This window comes from Leiobunum rupestre, chromosome 7 (genome assembly GCF_980474605.1).
Source record: "Leiobunum rupestre chromosome 7, qqLeiRupe1.1.hap1, whole genome shotgun sequence".
In the NCBI taxonomy this organism is placed as follows: Eukaryota; Metazoa; Arthropoda; class Arachnida; order Opiliones; family Sclerosomatidae; genus Leiobunum; species Leiobunum rupestre.
In genome coordinates this window covers 6,881,717-6,895,000 of record NC_143390.1, presented here as the reverse complement: position 1 = coordinate 6,895,000, position 13,284 = coordinate 6,881,717, and the positions used below count along the sequence as shown (strand labels likewise).

Below are 13,284 nucleotides of genomic sequence, written 5' to 3'. Positions count from 1 at the left end.
AACCATTCATCGGCGTCATCCATGTAAAAGATTATGTCCAAAAAAAACATTATTCGTGACGGGTCCGTCCGGGATTTGAACCCGGGACCTCTCGCACCCTAAGCGAGAATCATACCCCTAGACCAACGGACAACGATGCCAACCATTCATCGGCGTCATCCATGTAAAAGCTTATGTCCAAAAAAAACATTCTTCGTGACGGGTCCGTCCGGGATTTGAACCCGGGACCTCTCGCACCCTAAGCGAGAATCATACCCCTAGACCAACGGACCACGATGGCAACCAATCATCGGCGTCATCCATGTAAAAACTTATGTCCAAAAAAAAACATTCTTCGTGACGGGTCCGTTCGGGATTTGAACCCGAGAACTCTCGCACCCTTAGCGAGAATCATACCCCTAGACCAACGGACCACGATGCCAACCGTTCATCGGCGTCATCCATGTAAAAGCTTATGTCCAAAAAAAAAACTTCGTTACGGGTCCGTCCGGGATTCGAACCCGGTACTTCTCGCACCCTAAGCGAGAATCATACCCCTGGACCAACGCACCGCGATACCAATCAATCATCGGCGTCAACCATGTAATAGCTTATGTCAAAAAAACACTTTTCGTACGAGGTCCGTCCGGGATTCGAACCCGGTACCTCTCGCACCCTTAGCGAGAATCATACCCCTAGACTAACGTACCACGATGACAACCATTCATCGGCGTCGTCCATGTAAAAGCTTATGTCCAAAAAAAACATCCTTCGTGAAGGGTCCGTCCGGGATTTGCACCCGGGACCTCTCGCACCCAAAGCGAGAATCATACCCCTAGACCAACGGACCACGATGCCAACCATTCATCGGCGTCATCCATGTAAAAGCTTATGTCCAAAAAAAACATTCTTCGTGACGGGTCCGTCCGGGATTTGAACCCGGGACCTCTCGCACCCAAAGCGAGAATCATACCCCTAGACCAACGGACCACGATGCCAACCATCCATCGGCGTCGTCCATGTAAAAACTTATGTAAAAAAAAAACAATTTTCGTACGGGGTCCGTCCGGGATTTAAACCCGGGACCTCTCGCACCCTAAGCGAGAATCATACCCCTAGACCAACGGACCACGACGCCAACCATTCATCGGCGTCGTCCATGTAATAGCTTATGTCAAAAAAAAACATTATTCGTACGGGGTCCGTCTGGGATATGAACCCGAGACCTTTCTCACTCTTAGTTAGAATCATACCCCTGGACCAACTCACCACGATTTCAACTCTTCATCGGCGCCGTCAATGTAGGAAGTCATGTAAAAAAAACACTGCTCGTACGGGGACCGTTCTAGATTTGAAACCGGGACATCTCGCACCCTTATCGAGAATTATACCCCTAGACCAACGGGCGACGACTACTTCTAATATTTTTTTTGTCAATGTAAAAGCCGTTTTATTGTTAGATTTGGTTTCAAATAATATATTATATTGATGCTCCCTTGAAACGTTGGGTGTTAATTTAAAAACGAAATAACCGTCTTCTTGTTAATTCCTCCAAATTTATTTCGTATCTTTGAAGAAGAAAAATATCAGATTCTAAAACTCTTAAGGATTTTGGCGGCAAAATAATTTAGGGGTTCAAAAGGCAATTTTGTTTGTTCAGCTTTGGAAAACATTTACCGAGAATTCTTGATTTTTTCAAACTAAACCGACGATCGTGTCTTTCGGTGGCGGCGATTCCCGAGATAATTGGCTTGACGGAGTCGTTCGTCGAAGCAAAATGTATCGGAAATCAATACGAACCTTAATGCGCGCTGGAGCTTAAAATCTTCGGAGACATTTTCATTTCGAAAAAGGGCTGTTTATTTAGCGTATATTTAACTTGGTCGCAAAACGATTTGTCAATATTTTGCACGGGCAAAGATTTATCTCTCCCGATACCCGCGAACCTCCGACGAATCGACAACATCTTTAAAGTACTATAGCCAGAAATGAAGTCGTGTGTCGGAATTTGGAAACGTGGATATTGCGACCAGGGTGCAACATACAAAAGTGCTAATTGTCACCTTATTTTAAAATACAATTTGATATAATTATTGATGTAGACAAGCTGTCACTGACATTTGAGTACACACAATCCCCCAATGTGTTAATAATATCTATAAAATCACTAATCGGAGCCATGCCTAATATCTTTGACAGAATGCTGAAATTGGTACAACGAAAGTGAATTAAACAATTAATGGAACAATAGGGACTCGTCACCATGACGTCATAGGATGTATTTTAGAGTGGACTAGGAATTCCTACCCCTGGGAAAAAGTTCAAGGGTTTACAAAAGGGAACATTTCCTTTGAAAAATTGTATACCAACGTGGTAGCCATGGATAAAGCTACGAATTGCTATCACCCTATTTCTAGAGACGGGCTGTAAAAAGGCGGTCACATTTTCAATTACATTTGAATTTACTAAGAAATTAAATTTCATATTGAACTAAATGTAAAGCTTATTTACGAAATGCAAAAACACCTTACACATTCTACCATTGTTACCATAAACTAACCCTATAATAAATAAGCATTTTTGTAACACAATAAAGTTTACTTTCCTCGTTGAAATACACGTTACAAGATTAACGGATTGTAGTTTCTAACCGTCGAAGACATTCTCGGGGAAATATTAAACCAGGTCCTCGCGTTTCAATAAATCCACCGAGAAATTTATAGACGCGAAAGAGTTATACGAACTTTTATTTTTTGAAAAATATGTAAGAAAAATATTTCGTCGATTTCTCGAATATCTTCAGATTAAAGTCCGAGAAAAGTAAAACGAAAGTGGGTCAACTGAAAAGTCCTCGCTCGAAAAATCGATTCCGAGAAAGACGTGACTTTGAAACGACATCTCACCCGATCTCTGCCGACATAGAAAAAGCTGGCCACGTTTTTACTCTAAAATACTACTAGACTATAAAAGGTAAAATACGTTCGTATATTCTGGTTGTGGTTCATATTGAAAATACCAACAAATTCGGTTTTTCCCATTGGCAGAATCGAGTCGCATTCCCCAAATAACTGAACCAAGTTATAATTACGTTTCTCGTAAGTTTCTAAGTTACTGCGTACTAAATGTTTTACTGAAAACACTTTCAAGAATGACCACACATTTGGGCGAACTTCGGATTACGTCATCACTTTTTGTCTTTTGATAATCGGTTTTTATTTGACGCAGATGCTTAGCGTTTTGATTATGACTACGTCACTCCACACAGATATCAGTTATTATTTCGACTAACTGATACCCTTATAGAACATAATTAACTCGAGGGGTCGTACATTCCTAAAAGTCCTGAATAATCTAGATAAAAATGATTTAGAAATATTGAAATCAACTGGAAAATCCCGAAATCTGAGCGAAAACCAGTTCCAAAATCTCGAAATCAGCCTAAACAACCGGAAATCAACACGAAAATTGCGATCTGAAATCTCAAAATCAGTTTCTGATTTTTGAAATAACTTTGAGATTTAAAATCCCGTAGCCAAATTTGCAAATATTGGACCCCTCGAATGGTCTATGTTAGAACGGTGTGCATTGGCGTACCGAGGGTATTTGGCGCCCGGTGAAAAAAAATTCAAAATGGCGCCCCCCTATATACCAAAACATTGGAAATAGCTTTGTATTTTTTTATGAAATAAAAATTAATTTAATGATATGCACTAGCGTTTTGTTAATGGAACTTTGAGGGAAAAGCCTGTCTCTCCCCCGAGAACAGATTTTAGTCTAGACTAAGCTGCCTTTCACCGTTAGTTTAGTATCGTCATTGGTACGGTCTTATTTAAAATTTTATATAACCTACTGATTAATTTATCAACTACAACGTTAGTCCGTCCTTCGTAAGTTCGATTCTGTTCTGTATATAACATAGATATGAGATATTGTGATAAATTTTTGAAAAACCGTTTTAGATAGAAATCTGAACAACTAAAAAATTTATTTTCTATTGAACGAAGAATCAGAATTGTTACTGGTTGAAGGAATAATTGGACTTTAAAGGTAGTGAGTGTTTTGGCGCCCCCTACTGTCATACATGATAGCCAGCTTGGCACCCAGTTAAATTTTAACCCCTTAAACCGGGTCGCCACGCCTCTGACGGTGTGAGCTCGATATCTCAGCTTGTACGCCGGTTTCTTATTTTTAAATCATTTTCAGACGGAGATCGAAAAACCAGGTTTAGTAAATCAAACTATATTGTTACAGAAAATTTTAAGATTAAAATAAACTTTATTTTACTAAACGGCGTCTAAAGCCTCGTCTGAAAAGCGTATAAGGGTTAGTCAAAATAAACGCGTCTCCTAAAGCGTATTCCTCCGAGTGATTTAATTTTCCTAGGCCATAAAAACTACAAGATTAACGGTAATAGCGTGCGGATGACTTTTAGCGCGTAGAAATGGAATGCGAGGCGTGACCTTTTCGGCACCCTCCACGTGGTTTCAATTGAGTCTCTTGGAAATTAGCCAAAAGTCGAAAAGAGTAAAAACCGACCGTGTCTGGATTTCCGTTATCTTCGCGACCTCCATACCTGTACTCGCGTTATTTTAGAACCAGACAACTCGAGAGGGATTCATTTAAAGGTTGGACTACGCTCGCTCGAAGATTTTTTCTATTGTCAATATAAGTAAAACCATAAGTGTATAATAAATATAAGTGTGACACTTCCTTTTCACCCAATGCAAATTTTTTAATGATTGGCTGTTTCGCCAATGACAACGTAAACCATTACCTACCGACGGACTGTCAACTTTCCGCGAACTGCTCCTAGTATTTGAAGGATGCCCGGAAAATCGTCGACGGTCCGCCGGCAGCCTTTTCAACGGACCAGCCAAGGCCTATTGAAAATTGAAATGTTTTCAAAAGTGTAAATAAAATTTAACGCTTACGTTTGGAAAATAATGATGAATTATTCAATCGTTAGATAAAAATAATTATTATAAACGCTGGCTCCATTTCAGAAGTTAGTTTTTTTCGAATTTCAAACCTAAACGCGTGTATACTCTAGTAATTCTCACCATCAAACTTACCAACTATTTTGCCAACGTTAAGAGTAGGAAAGGACGAGTTTCCTGTTCGGAAACTTCCTATTTCGCAATCACTCCACGACAGACCATCATTAACCGAATTCGTTCTGTGCCATACTTAATTTTATTATCCACTTATGGTAAAACCAAAAGTGTGTCAGCTCTACCATTGCATCAACTAAAATATTTCCGGAGAGCTAGTCTCGCAATAGACTACATAGCCTACTAGTTAGTATAGTACTAGCTTTTATATATTTAGTCTATGGTCTGGCGCAATATTAGCTCTTCGATTTACTCACCCGTAGACATACGTTTTAAATAATAATAATAATAATAATAATAATAATTGGTTTATTTAGCTTCACTTAAGAGAAGTATATATACAATTGATATACTGTCGGCTCTATGATTGCCACCTGTATTATGAAAAGGCCCCTGTTATTAGAGATGACCATGAATATATCCGATTCTACGAACAACGCGATTTTACTGAAGATCGTGGTGCCATCTATTTATGGCCAAGGAAGCTAAAATTAAAAATAACGAAATGATAAAGTCGTCCGAGAGCCATTGTAGAGTAGTATATTTAGACAACTTATACTCTATTTAGTGGACTTAAACCCAAATTATATATCCCATGTAAAAATGTGGTTTAAAATTACTTTAATTTATGTTATTGAGCAATGTGAAAACTATCCAATCAACGCCAGGGGTACCTATAAGTATACGACTTTTGTGTAAAAATGTAGCTTAACAGTCTTGTTTTGATGGCGGCGCATGCGACATCTGTTGAAAAAAGAGTTACTTCACTTCGAGAAGACACTTGCTTTAACACGCTTCATTCGGCGGCGCTGAAATGGAGAAAATTTCAAATTTGGATCACGTATTTTGAACCCTCTTTCCCACTCGTTCTTTTTACTTCGCGACAAGCTCTCCTTAAACATTATACCGTACTGACACACTTTTTGGGTCTTATGTCGCTTTTGTAAAAATTCTTCGTCAGTATAAATTGAAAATTTAACAAAAACTGGCGCCATTTTTATCGCAGTTTGTCGACATTTTACTTCTGTCTTTTGTAAGAGACAGTAAATCATCGTATATTTTGCTTAAATTTGACACCAATTTGAAATTTCAATCCCATTTCACAGAAAAATCTACGTTGCTTTATTAGACCGAGTAAAGCCAGTCATTTGTTTAAAAAATGGACGCCATTTTAGAAAATGGTGGATATAATAATGTCCCTGATGCTTCTTAAATTATTAGTTACTTGCCTTAATAAGAAATTATCTACCTGTCTTTGTCAGACCCCAATAACCATCTCTAATGTTTTTAGTTTTAATCCGACTCCATATTGAAAAATGGCGTATAAAAATGTTACCATCGCGGCTGAGTTTAAATATTGGTTTAGTAGTAATAGATTAGATATTTTCCCAACTTCTTCCCAATTGCGAAATTTATAATAAATTAATTATTAATGAAAAAATCGTTACAATAACGTTCGGCAAAAAAATTACGTAACGAAAAACACTCACCCTGTATTTTAGATTCAGCTCTATCCTAGTTGCATCCTTCTAATTGACTTGTATACCATTGGATCGAATCCCATTCGATAGAATTGTACCATTAGACCGAATCCCATTCGATTGAATTGTACCATTAGGCCGAATCCCATTCTCCCATTTGAACGAATCCCATTCGATCGAATTGTACCATTAGGCCGAATCCCATTCTCCCATTTGAACGAATTGTATCATTAGGCCGAATCCCATTCTCCCATTTGAACGAATTGTACCATTAGGCCGAATCCCATTCTCCCATTTGAACGAATTGTACCATTAGGCCGAATCCCATTCTCCCATTTGAACGAATTGTACCATTAGGCCGAATCCCATTCTCCCATTTGAACGAATTGTACCATTAGGCCGAATCCCAGTCGATCGAATTGTACCGAGAGGCCAAATCTCATTCGATCGAGTTGTACCACTAGGCCGAATCCCATTCGATTGAATTGTACCATTAGACCGAATCCCATTCGATTGAATTGTACCATTAGGCCGAATCCCATTCTCCCATTTGAACGAATCACATTCGATCGAATTGTACCATTAGGCCGAATCCCATTCTCCCATTTGAACGAATTGTATCATTAGGCCGAATCCCATTCTCCCATTTGAACGAATTGTACCATTAGGCCGAATCCCATTCTCCCATTTGAACGAATTGTACCATTAGGCCGAATCCCATTCTCCCATTTGAACGAATTGTACCATTAGGCCGAATCCCAGTCGATCGAATTGTACCGAGAGGCCAAATCCCATTCGATCGAGCTGTACCACTAGGCCGAATCCCATTCGATTGAATTGTATCACTAGGCCGAATCCCATTCGATTGAATTGTATCACTAGGCCGAATCCCATTCGACCGAAAACCGCATTTCGTTTGCATCCTTAGCATTTGTTTTCAAAAATAACATTTTTAGACCTAACCTTTTCTAACCTAACCTAACCTAACTGACCAATGAAAAATACAAAATTCCCGATAAAATTACAACTTCCCCACCCAAAACCCCTTTTTTTAACCCTGGTCCCGCTTAGAATTTTGTTTATTTTTTCTTTTATAAAACAAACGCACTTTTAACAATTTTTTAACTACTCGCATCGAAATGCGTAATAAACATAACATTTACTAAACTTAAAACGAACCTACGAAAGGTAATCGGTATATAAAATTCTCATTCAACCAAATACCGCCATATTTGTATAGAAAGGAAAAAACATCACGAATATTTTAAGTTCAATGGGATCAGGTCCAACAGGACTCAAACTCTTCTAATTAGGTGTTGGTTGGAAATGTCTTGCCAGATGCTGTTGTCTTTGGAAACAAAGGAAACTACACGTTTAGAAGATATTTATGAATCTTTCTGAGTGCTGTATGTTTTAGCATTATTTAGTTTCTCAGAAATTCCGTCTTTTCTTTTCTTCGAGATTCGCGTTTGTCTTGTCTTTGACTTATTTTTATTTCTGCCTCTTGCAAGACTTCATATGGAAAACACTTCGAATTTATTCAGCGGTTGAAATATTGCGGTGTACCAACAATGAAAGAGATGTGCCCAGTGTTGACGTCGAGGGATAACTGCTGGAAAAATATCAACGTTCTCCCTTTTCGCAGTCGTGAAATTGTGCCCATATAAGTTACAGCACGGTGGCGCGGGACCCGTGATATAAAAGCTAATTCTTATTGCTATATTACGCATCATTTAACAAAAACTGTTAGGACTTACCATATTTTCAATACTTCTGATAGGACTTACAATATTTTCAATACTTCTGATAGGACTTACAATATTTTCAATAATTTTCGAACATACTAACATTTTGCACTCATGTTTAGCTCAAAAATGTTATTCGTTGCCTTTGTTCAAATAAAATCTTGGCATTCCTGTAGTTTTATCATGAAAAATCACTTCTAATTTTTAAAAGCTCTCCAATCTCTCAAAACAAGCCTTCATAATGGAAGTGAAATAAATTGGCAAAAAAATCAATAATTTTGGAGTTTGTAAACCATAATTTATTTTTTACATCTGGCAACACTGGCGTTCAAGTCTCAAATTTGTCAATGTTAAGTTAAAAATTGCCAATACCTACATGTAACTAGTATAATTCTACGTTCAATGGTCAAATGCTTTGTCAGTCCTTTATTTATGCGGATTACCACCATGCTTGGCAACAACCTATCCAGTTCAGTTTAAACCACTTGTATTTAACCGGCTTAAGCCACTTAAAAAAATCCGGCTTAATTATAACTGAATAAAACATTACACAACACGGTGAAAATTAACTAAAAATTTCCAAATTGAAAAATTACTAGTAAAAACAAACCCAATATAAGAAATAATGATTTAAAAACTTGTATTATTGATTTCTTTGCCTTAATATTTAGGAAACTGGAAACAAATTGTTAACAGTTTTTAGCAGTCTTATAAGCAGACGAAATGAAGATAAGGGCTGGACATATTGACATAAGTAGTACGGCTAAGCCATTTGACTTTAAATCCGATTAAAACCAAAAAAATTGGTTTAATCCTATCAAAGCCACTGGTCTGAATCTGATTCAATTTATCTGGATTTTTGCCAACCCTGATTACCACCCAATTCAGATCCGCTGGTGTTCAAGTTTTCCACCAAATAAACCTAATCTGTAACTAAGATTTATTTGAATTTTCTTTACTTTAGCTGAGAAAATCTTGTATAATATCGATCCAATTTTAATGGTAGATATCTTGAGACTACAAAGGTTTTTTTTTTTCAAATTAAAAAAAAATAATAGAAATCATATATTTTCTTCAAAACGTAAATATTTTACAAGGGGCAATCTACATTTAGGGGCTGATCACAAATAGGAACCCCTCCACCGTAACGAAAGAGCCCCCCCCTCAATTACGTCACTAATAATTTTGAAGTTGATAGTGCTATTATTATGGAAGATGATCAATTTTCTTTCTATTTATTGACTGTTTTCCCTTTAGAAAACCCAAGAATATTATTATAAATGAAAAAAGTACGAAATGGCTATTTTTTTTTAAACATAGCTAATACCCAAGGCACCACCTTCGACCACATAAGCAATGTTGCTTGTGCCTGATCAAGTAACAGGTGGTCGGGTTTCAATTTAAAACTATTGAAAATTTTCGTTTCCGGTCTTCTTTGACCCTTCCCTTGTCACCCTCTTCGCTTACTGCGCTACAAAATTTGTCAACATCCCCATGAATGTTCCATTTAAGGTTTTCACAATACAGAATTTGACCAAACATTATTTAGCAAAGAGAGGTATATCAATTGATGTATTTCTACAAGTTAACTCTTTTCGTTACTTATCACGTCAAACAGATACACATAAAAAGATGAAAACGAAAGCGTGTACTAGGATCTTCATTTACTTTGCAAAAAAGAAGAGAATACTTATTAAATTTAAGTCCCCGGAACTATGTTTGTGACCCACCTAAGTCGTCTACGAAAATGATGAAATTGAATTTACCATCGCCCTTACCAAGGTCTTTCCAAAAAGGAAGAATTAGTTTTGGCCATCGTCACTCGCCGATACCGTGTCCACTGTGTCCAATCGTCAACCGCTCGGTCACTAGCGAAGTATTTTATGGGTCATTAAATAACCCCGCGCAACTCGATTGTCTCCTTTTTTCGGCGAAATTCTTTGGCACTCCCATCAATAGCCGGCAAAAATGTCTCTGGCGCAGTGTCCCCTCGACTTTTATTGGGACAATACGAGTTATCTTTCAAATGGACTTGTACGTATTTTTTTATCGAATCCCCTGAATAGGCTTTTCCCCTCGGGGCTCAGCGGGAATTCGTTTCGCCTTTGATAGTTCAACTTTTATTTTGTTGCCCTGGAAAGTCTCCGGCTGATGGAAGAACGAAGATTGACTCGTATATCTCTTTCTGTTTCTTCTTTCGAAGTTGCGGACACGAATGGGGTTGGCTGCGGGTTTAATGTGATTTTCCATACATTGCCATTGACTCTCTGAAGAGATAGGAACGATAATTTGTTGATCGCGATATATTGGTCACTCTGAAGGGATGATATAGGACGTATGAATCTTCAAATTAGACCGATTGATCTAGTGAATGGCTTATTTAAATTTATTAAATACCTTTGTTTCGTAACATTTTATTTAATTATTTTTTTTTGAAATTTATAGTTATTCTTTTATATTTTAATTTATTGGTAACTAGTAGGGCAGCCCGTTCTTCGTCTAGGTCATCACGTAAAATGCTAGATCGGTTGATCGTAAAAATGTTCCAGTGCAAGACACAAGCCGAAAGTTTTATAACAATTACTAGCTTAAGCAGCCGGCCATAATGGAATAAGGCAAAATTTCTAATCCACGTGAAAACTGCTACCAGTGGATGTAATAAAATTATAACAAACAGTTTTAGAAATGAAAGTAAATATTTACAAACAAAAACATCACATCACATTGGTAAACTATGCAGTAAGAGAAACCAAAAAGTTAAATTAAACTAAAAAAGACGTGACTCATAGGGAATGAGACTTGGTCCATGTGATCGCCGCGCAGATATTAAGCGGCCCTTAGCTAGCTTAAAAGATAGATTCCATATCTCTGGCTTATATGAGCTGGCAGCTTAAAGATCGAGACCAGAGCGAATTTCCACCCCACTTATCCCGTACTTAATTTTTTTGACGAGTGACAACTGATTTACATCTCTGACAACCTAAGTGACAGATCTGACAGCTTGAGTGACCGCCTGGACAATTCCATGTATTGTAGATTACCTCTTTTTTTGATGCTCATTGTATATATTCTATTCAAAAACGGTCAGAGCCGTCGGTCAAGCAGTCGACGCTGTCACTCAATTTTGCGGGGGTCTAAATTCACGCACGAGAAAATGGAATCTCCGTTCTCGGCCTTTAAGCGATACTTGAAAATTAGGTTCTTTAATCAGGAAATCAAAGGAAAATCTTTTATTGTTAATTGGGTTTTGTCGAAGGTAAATTCGAACAAACGAAATATTTTATAAATAAAATAATTATAATTTTTAATAATAAAAATAATTAGCACCACATTAGGTCCAAGTCAGCTAGCAACTTCTAATGCCTTTAATTCAAGTGACGGCGTTCCATTGCGTAGGAGGAGAAACTAAGAAACAATTGCACGTTTAAGACACCTAAAATAAGGCTACGAGATAATATATTGACACGCGCGAAGTAAATAGATAAACCCAAGTGTCTCGATTTCAGAACAAAGCCGTAAGTGCCCCAGGAGACCTCCTATTGGGAAAGTGGACATAAATTGTGGGATTAGTTTACTCTGAGAACAATTGTGCAGAGTTTGTTGGTCCAACGGCAAAGAGTGTTAATACCTATAGCGGTACAGACAGACAAACACCACATTTCAGAAATATATATTACCTAGATTCGTGTAAATGCACTCTCAGTAACCACTACAAATCGGCTTTTTCTCAGAAAGGCTTTTACTTCTAGAAATAATATTTTCAAGCAACTAATCAAATTTAAAGTGGTTTCAACACGAACAGTTAATAGGTAATGTATTAAGTTTTAACCAATAGCATATCCAGGTCTTTAAAATGAAAACAGTAATTTTCAATTTATAGTAAATATTTAATATAAGAATGTTAATGAACTAGATGGGTTTTATTTTTAAAAGGACATTTTCCCTCATCGCGAAGAGGACATTTTCCAGATTTCAGTGGGATGGGGTGGACGGTTAAACCGAAAAGGATGGAGATGCAATTACAAAATCTCGCTTTTATTAAAGCTATCGCTACTTGTCAGCAGAAACTACCGCGGCGCCACCTCGTCACACTGTTTGCAACAATATTTCGGTGACACGAAGAATCAGCAGCCTATGCCATACTGAATTTGGTAGTCGTGACATAAATTGTTAACTAAATTAAGGAGGTCATGAATATGAATATGATTAAGTATTATTCTTTAACTGTCAATAATAATTTAAGTCGTGTTGGACAGTCCAGTAAAACTCTGTTAATTAAATTAATATTTTTTAAAGATAATATCAAACATGAAGTTTCTAAAAGATACGTTACCCTCATGAAATCCCCGTAATATTTCATGCCAAGTTATTTAAATTTTGATGTGTTCAATTGTGGAATCACTGCTGTGACTATCCCTATTACCTACGTTTATTTTGTGACGTCGCATCCATTCGGTGGTACCAAGACGCGTCGAAGTAAACCATATCTAAGGAACTGACGATAGGCCTTCGCAGATTCGTGATCGAGAGCCTGAGGAAACGACCCTTCCTTGACGTAAGACCATTCATAAGGCTACTCTGCAGATGGAAAACCTAATAGAGAAGGACAGTCATCTACGTCGACATCAAGAAAGCCATTAGGAGAACCTCCGATATCATTCTAAGGATAACTGATGATGACTTGGACAGGTGGTACGACAATGCTAGTTTCTGCAACTACGTATATAAAAGAACCGCTAGAATTTTTACTTTCCAAATTTGCCTAATAAAGTCATGTAGAATTAAATTTAACTTTTGTTTTTAAACTCTCCGGCCATATCTAACTTTCAATCCATAATTCATACATTAAATACAATAGACCCTTTTAGATCTTAGGTTATGTGTGCTTATATTATATGTTTTCACTTAGAATAATAACAATAATAATAATAATAATAGTCACACTTTTGGCAATATACATATTTTAAT

General features: G+C 37.3%; 2 protein-coding genes and 4 non-coding genes across 6 annotated transcripts in view; 2 read left to right on the top strand and 4 right to left on the bottom strand.

The window, feature by feature from the left end:
- LOC149934204 (uncharacterized) overlaps positions 1–13,284 on the top strand; it is a 371,814-nt gene that overhangs the window by 195,766 nt on the left and 162,764 nt on the right. The window lies entirely within an intron of this gene.
- The window catches only part of LOC149934207 (sodium/potassium-transporting ATPase subunit beta-like), a 132,049-nt gene that overhangs the window by 50,781 nt on the left and 67,984 nt on the right, over positions 1–13,284 (top strand). The gene's annotated exons all lie outside the window — the stretch shown is intronic.
- On the bottom strand, positions 61–132 carry TRNAP-AGG (transfer RNA proline (anticodon AGG)). The gene has a single exon. It is a non-coding gene; the product is annotated as a tRNA-Pro (tRNA).
- Positions 201–272, bottom strand: TRNAP-AGG (transfer RNA proline (anticodon AGG)). The gene has a single exon. It is a non-coding gene; the product is annotated as a tRNA-Pro (tRNA).
- On the bottom strand, positions 898–969 carry TRNAP-UGG (transfer RNA proline (anticodon UGG)). The gene has a single exon. It is a non-coding gene; the product is annotated as a tRNA-Pro (tRNA).
- On the bottom strand, positions 1,038–1,109 carry TRNAP-AGG (transfer RNA proline (anticodon AGG)). Its single transcript has one exon. It is a non-coding gene; the product is annotated as a tRNA-Pro (tRNA).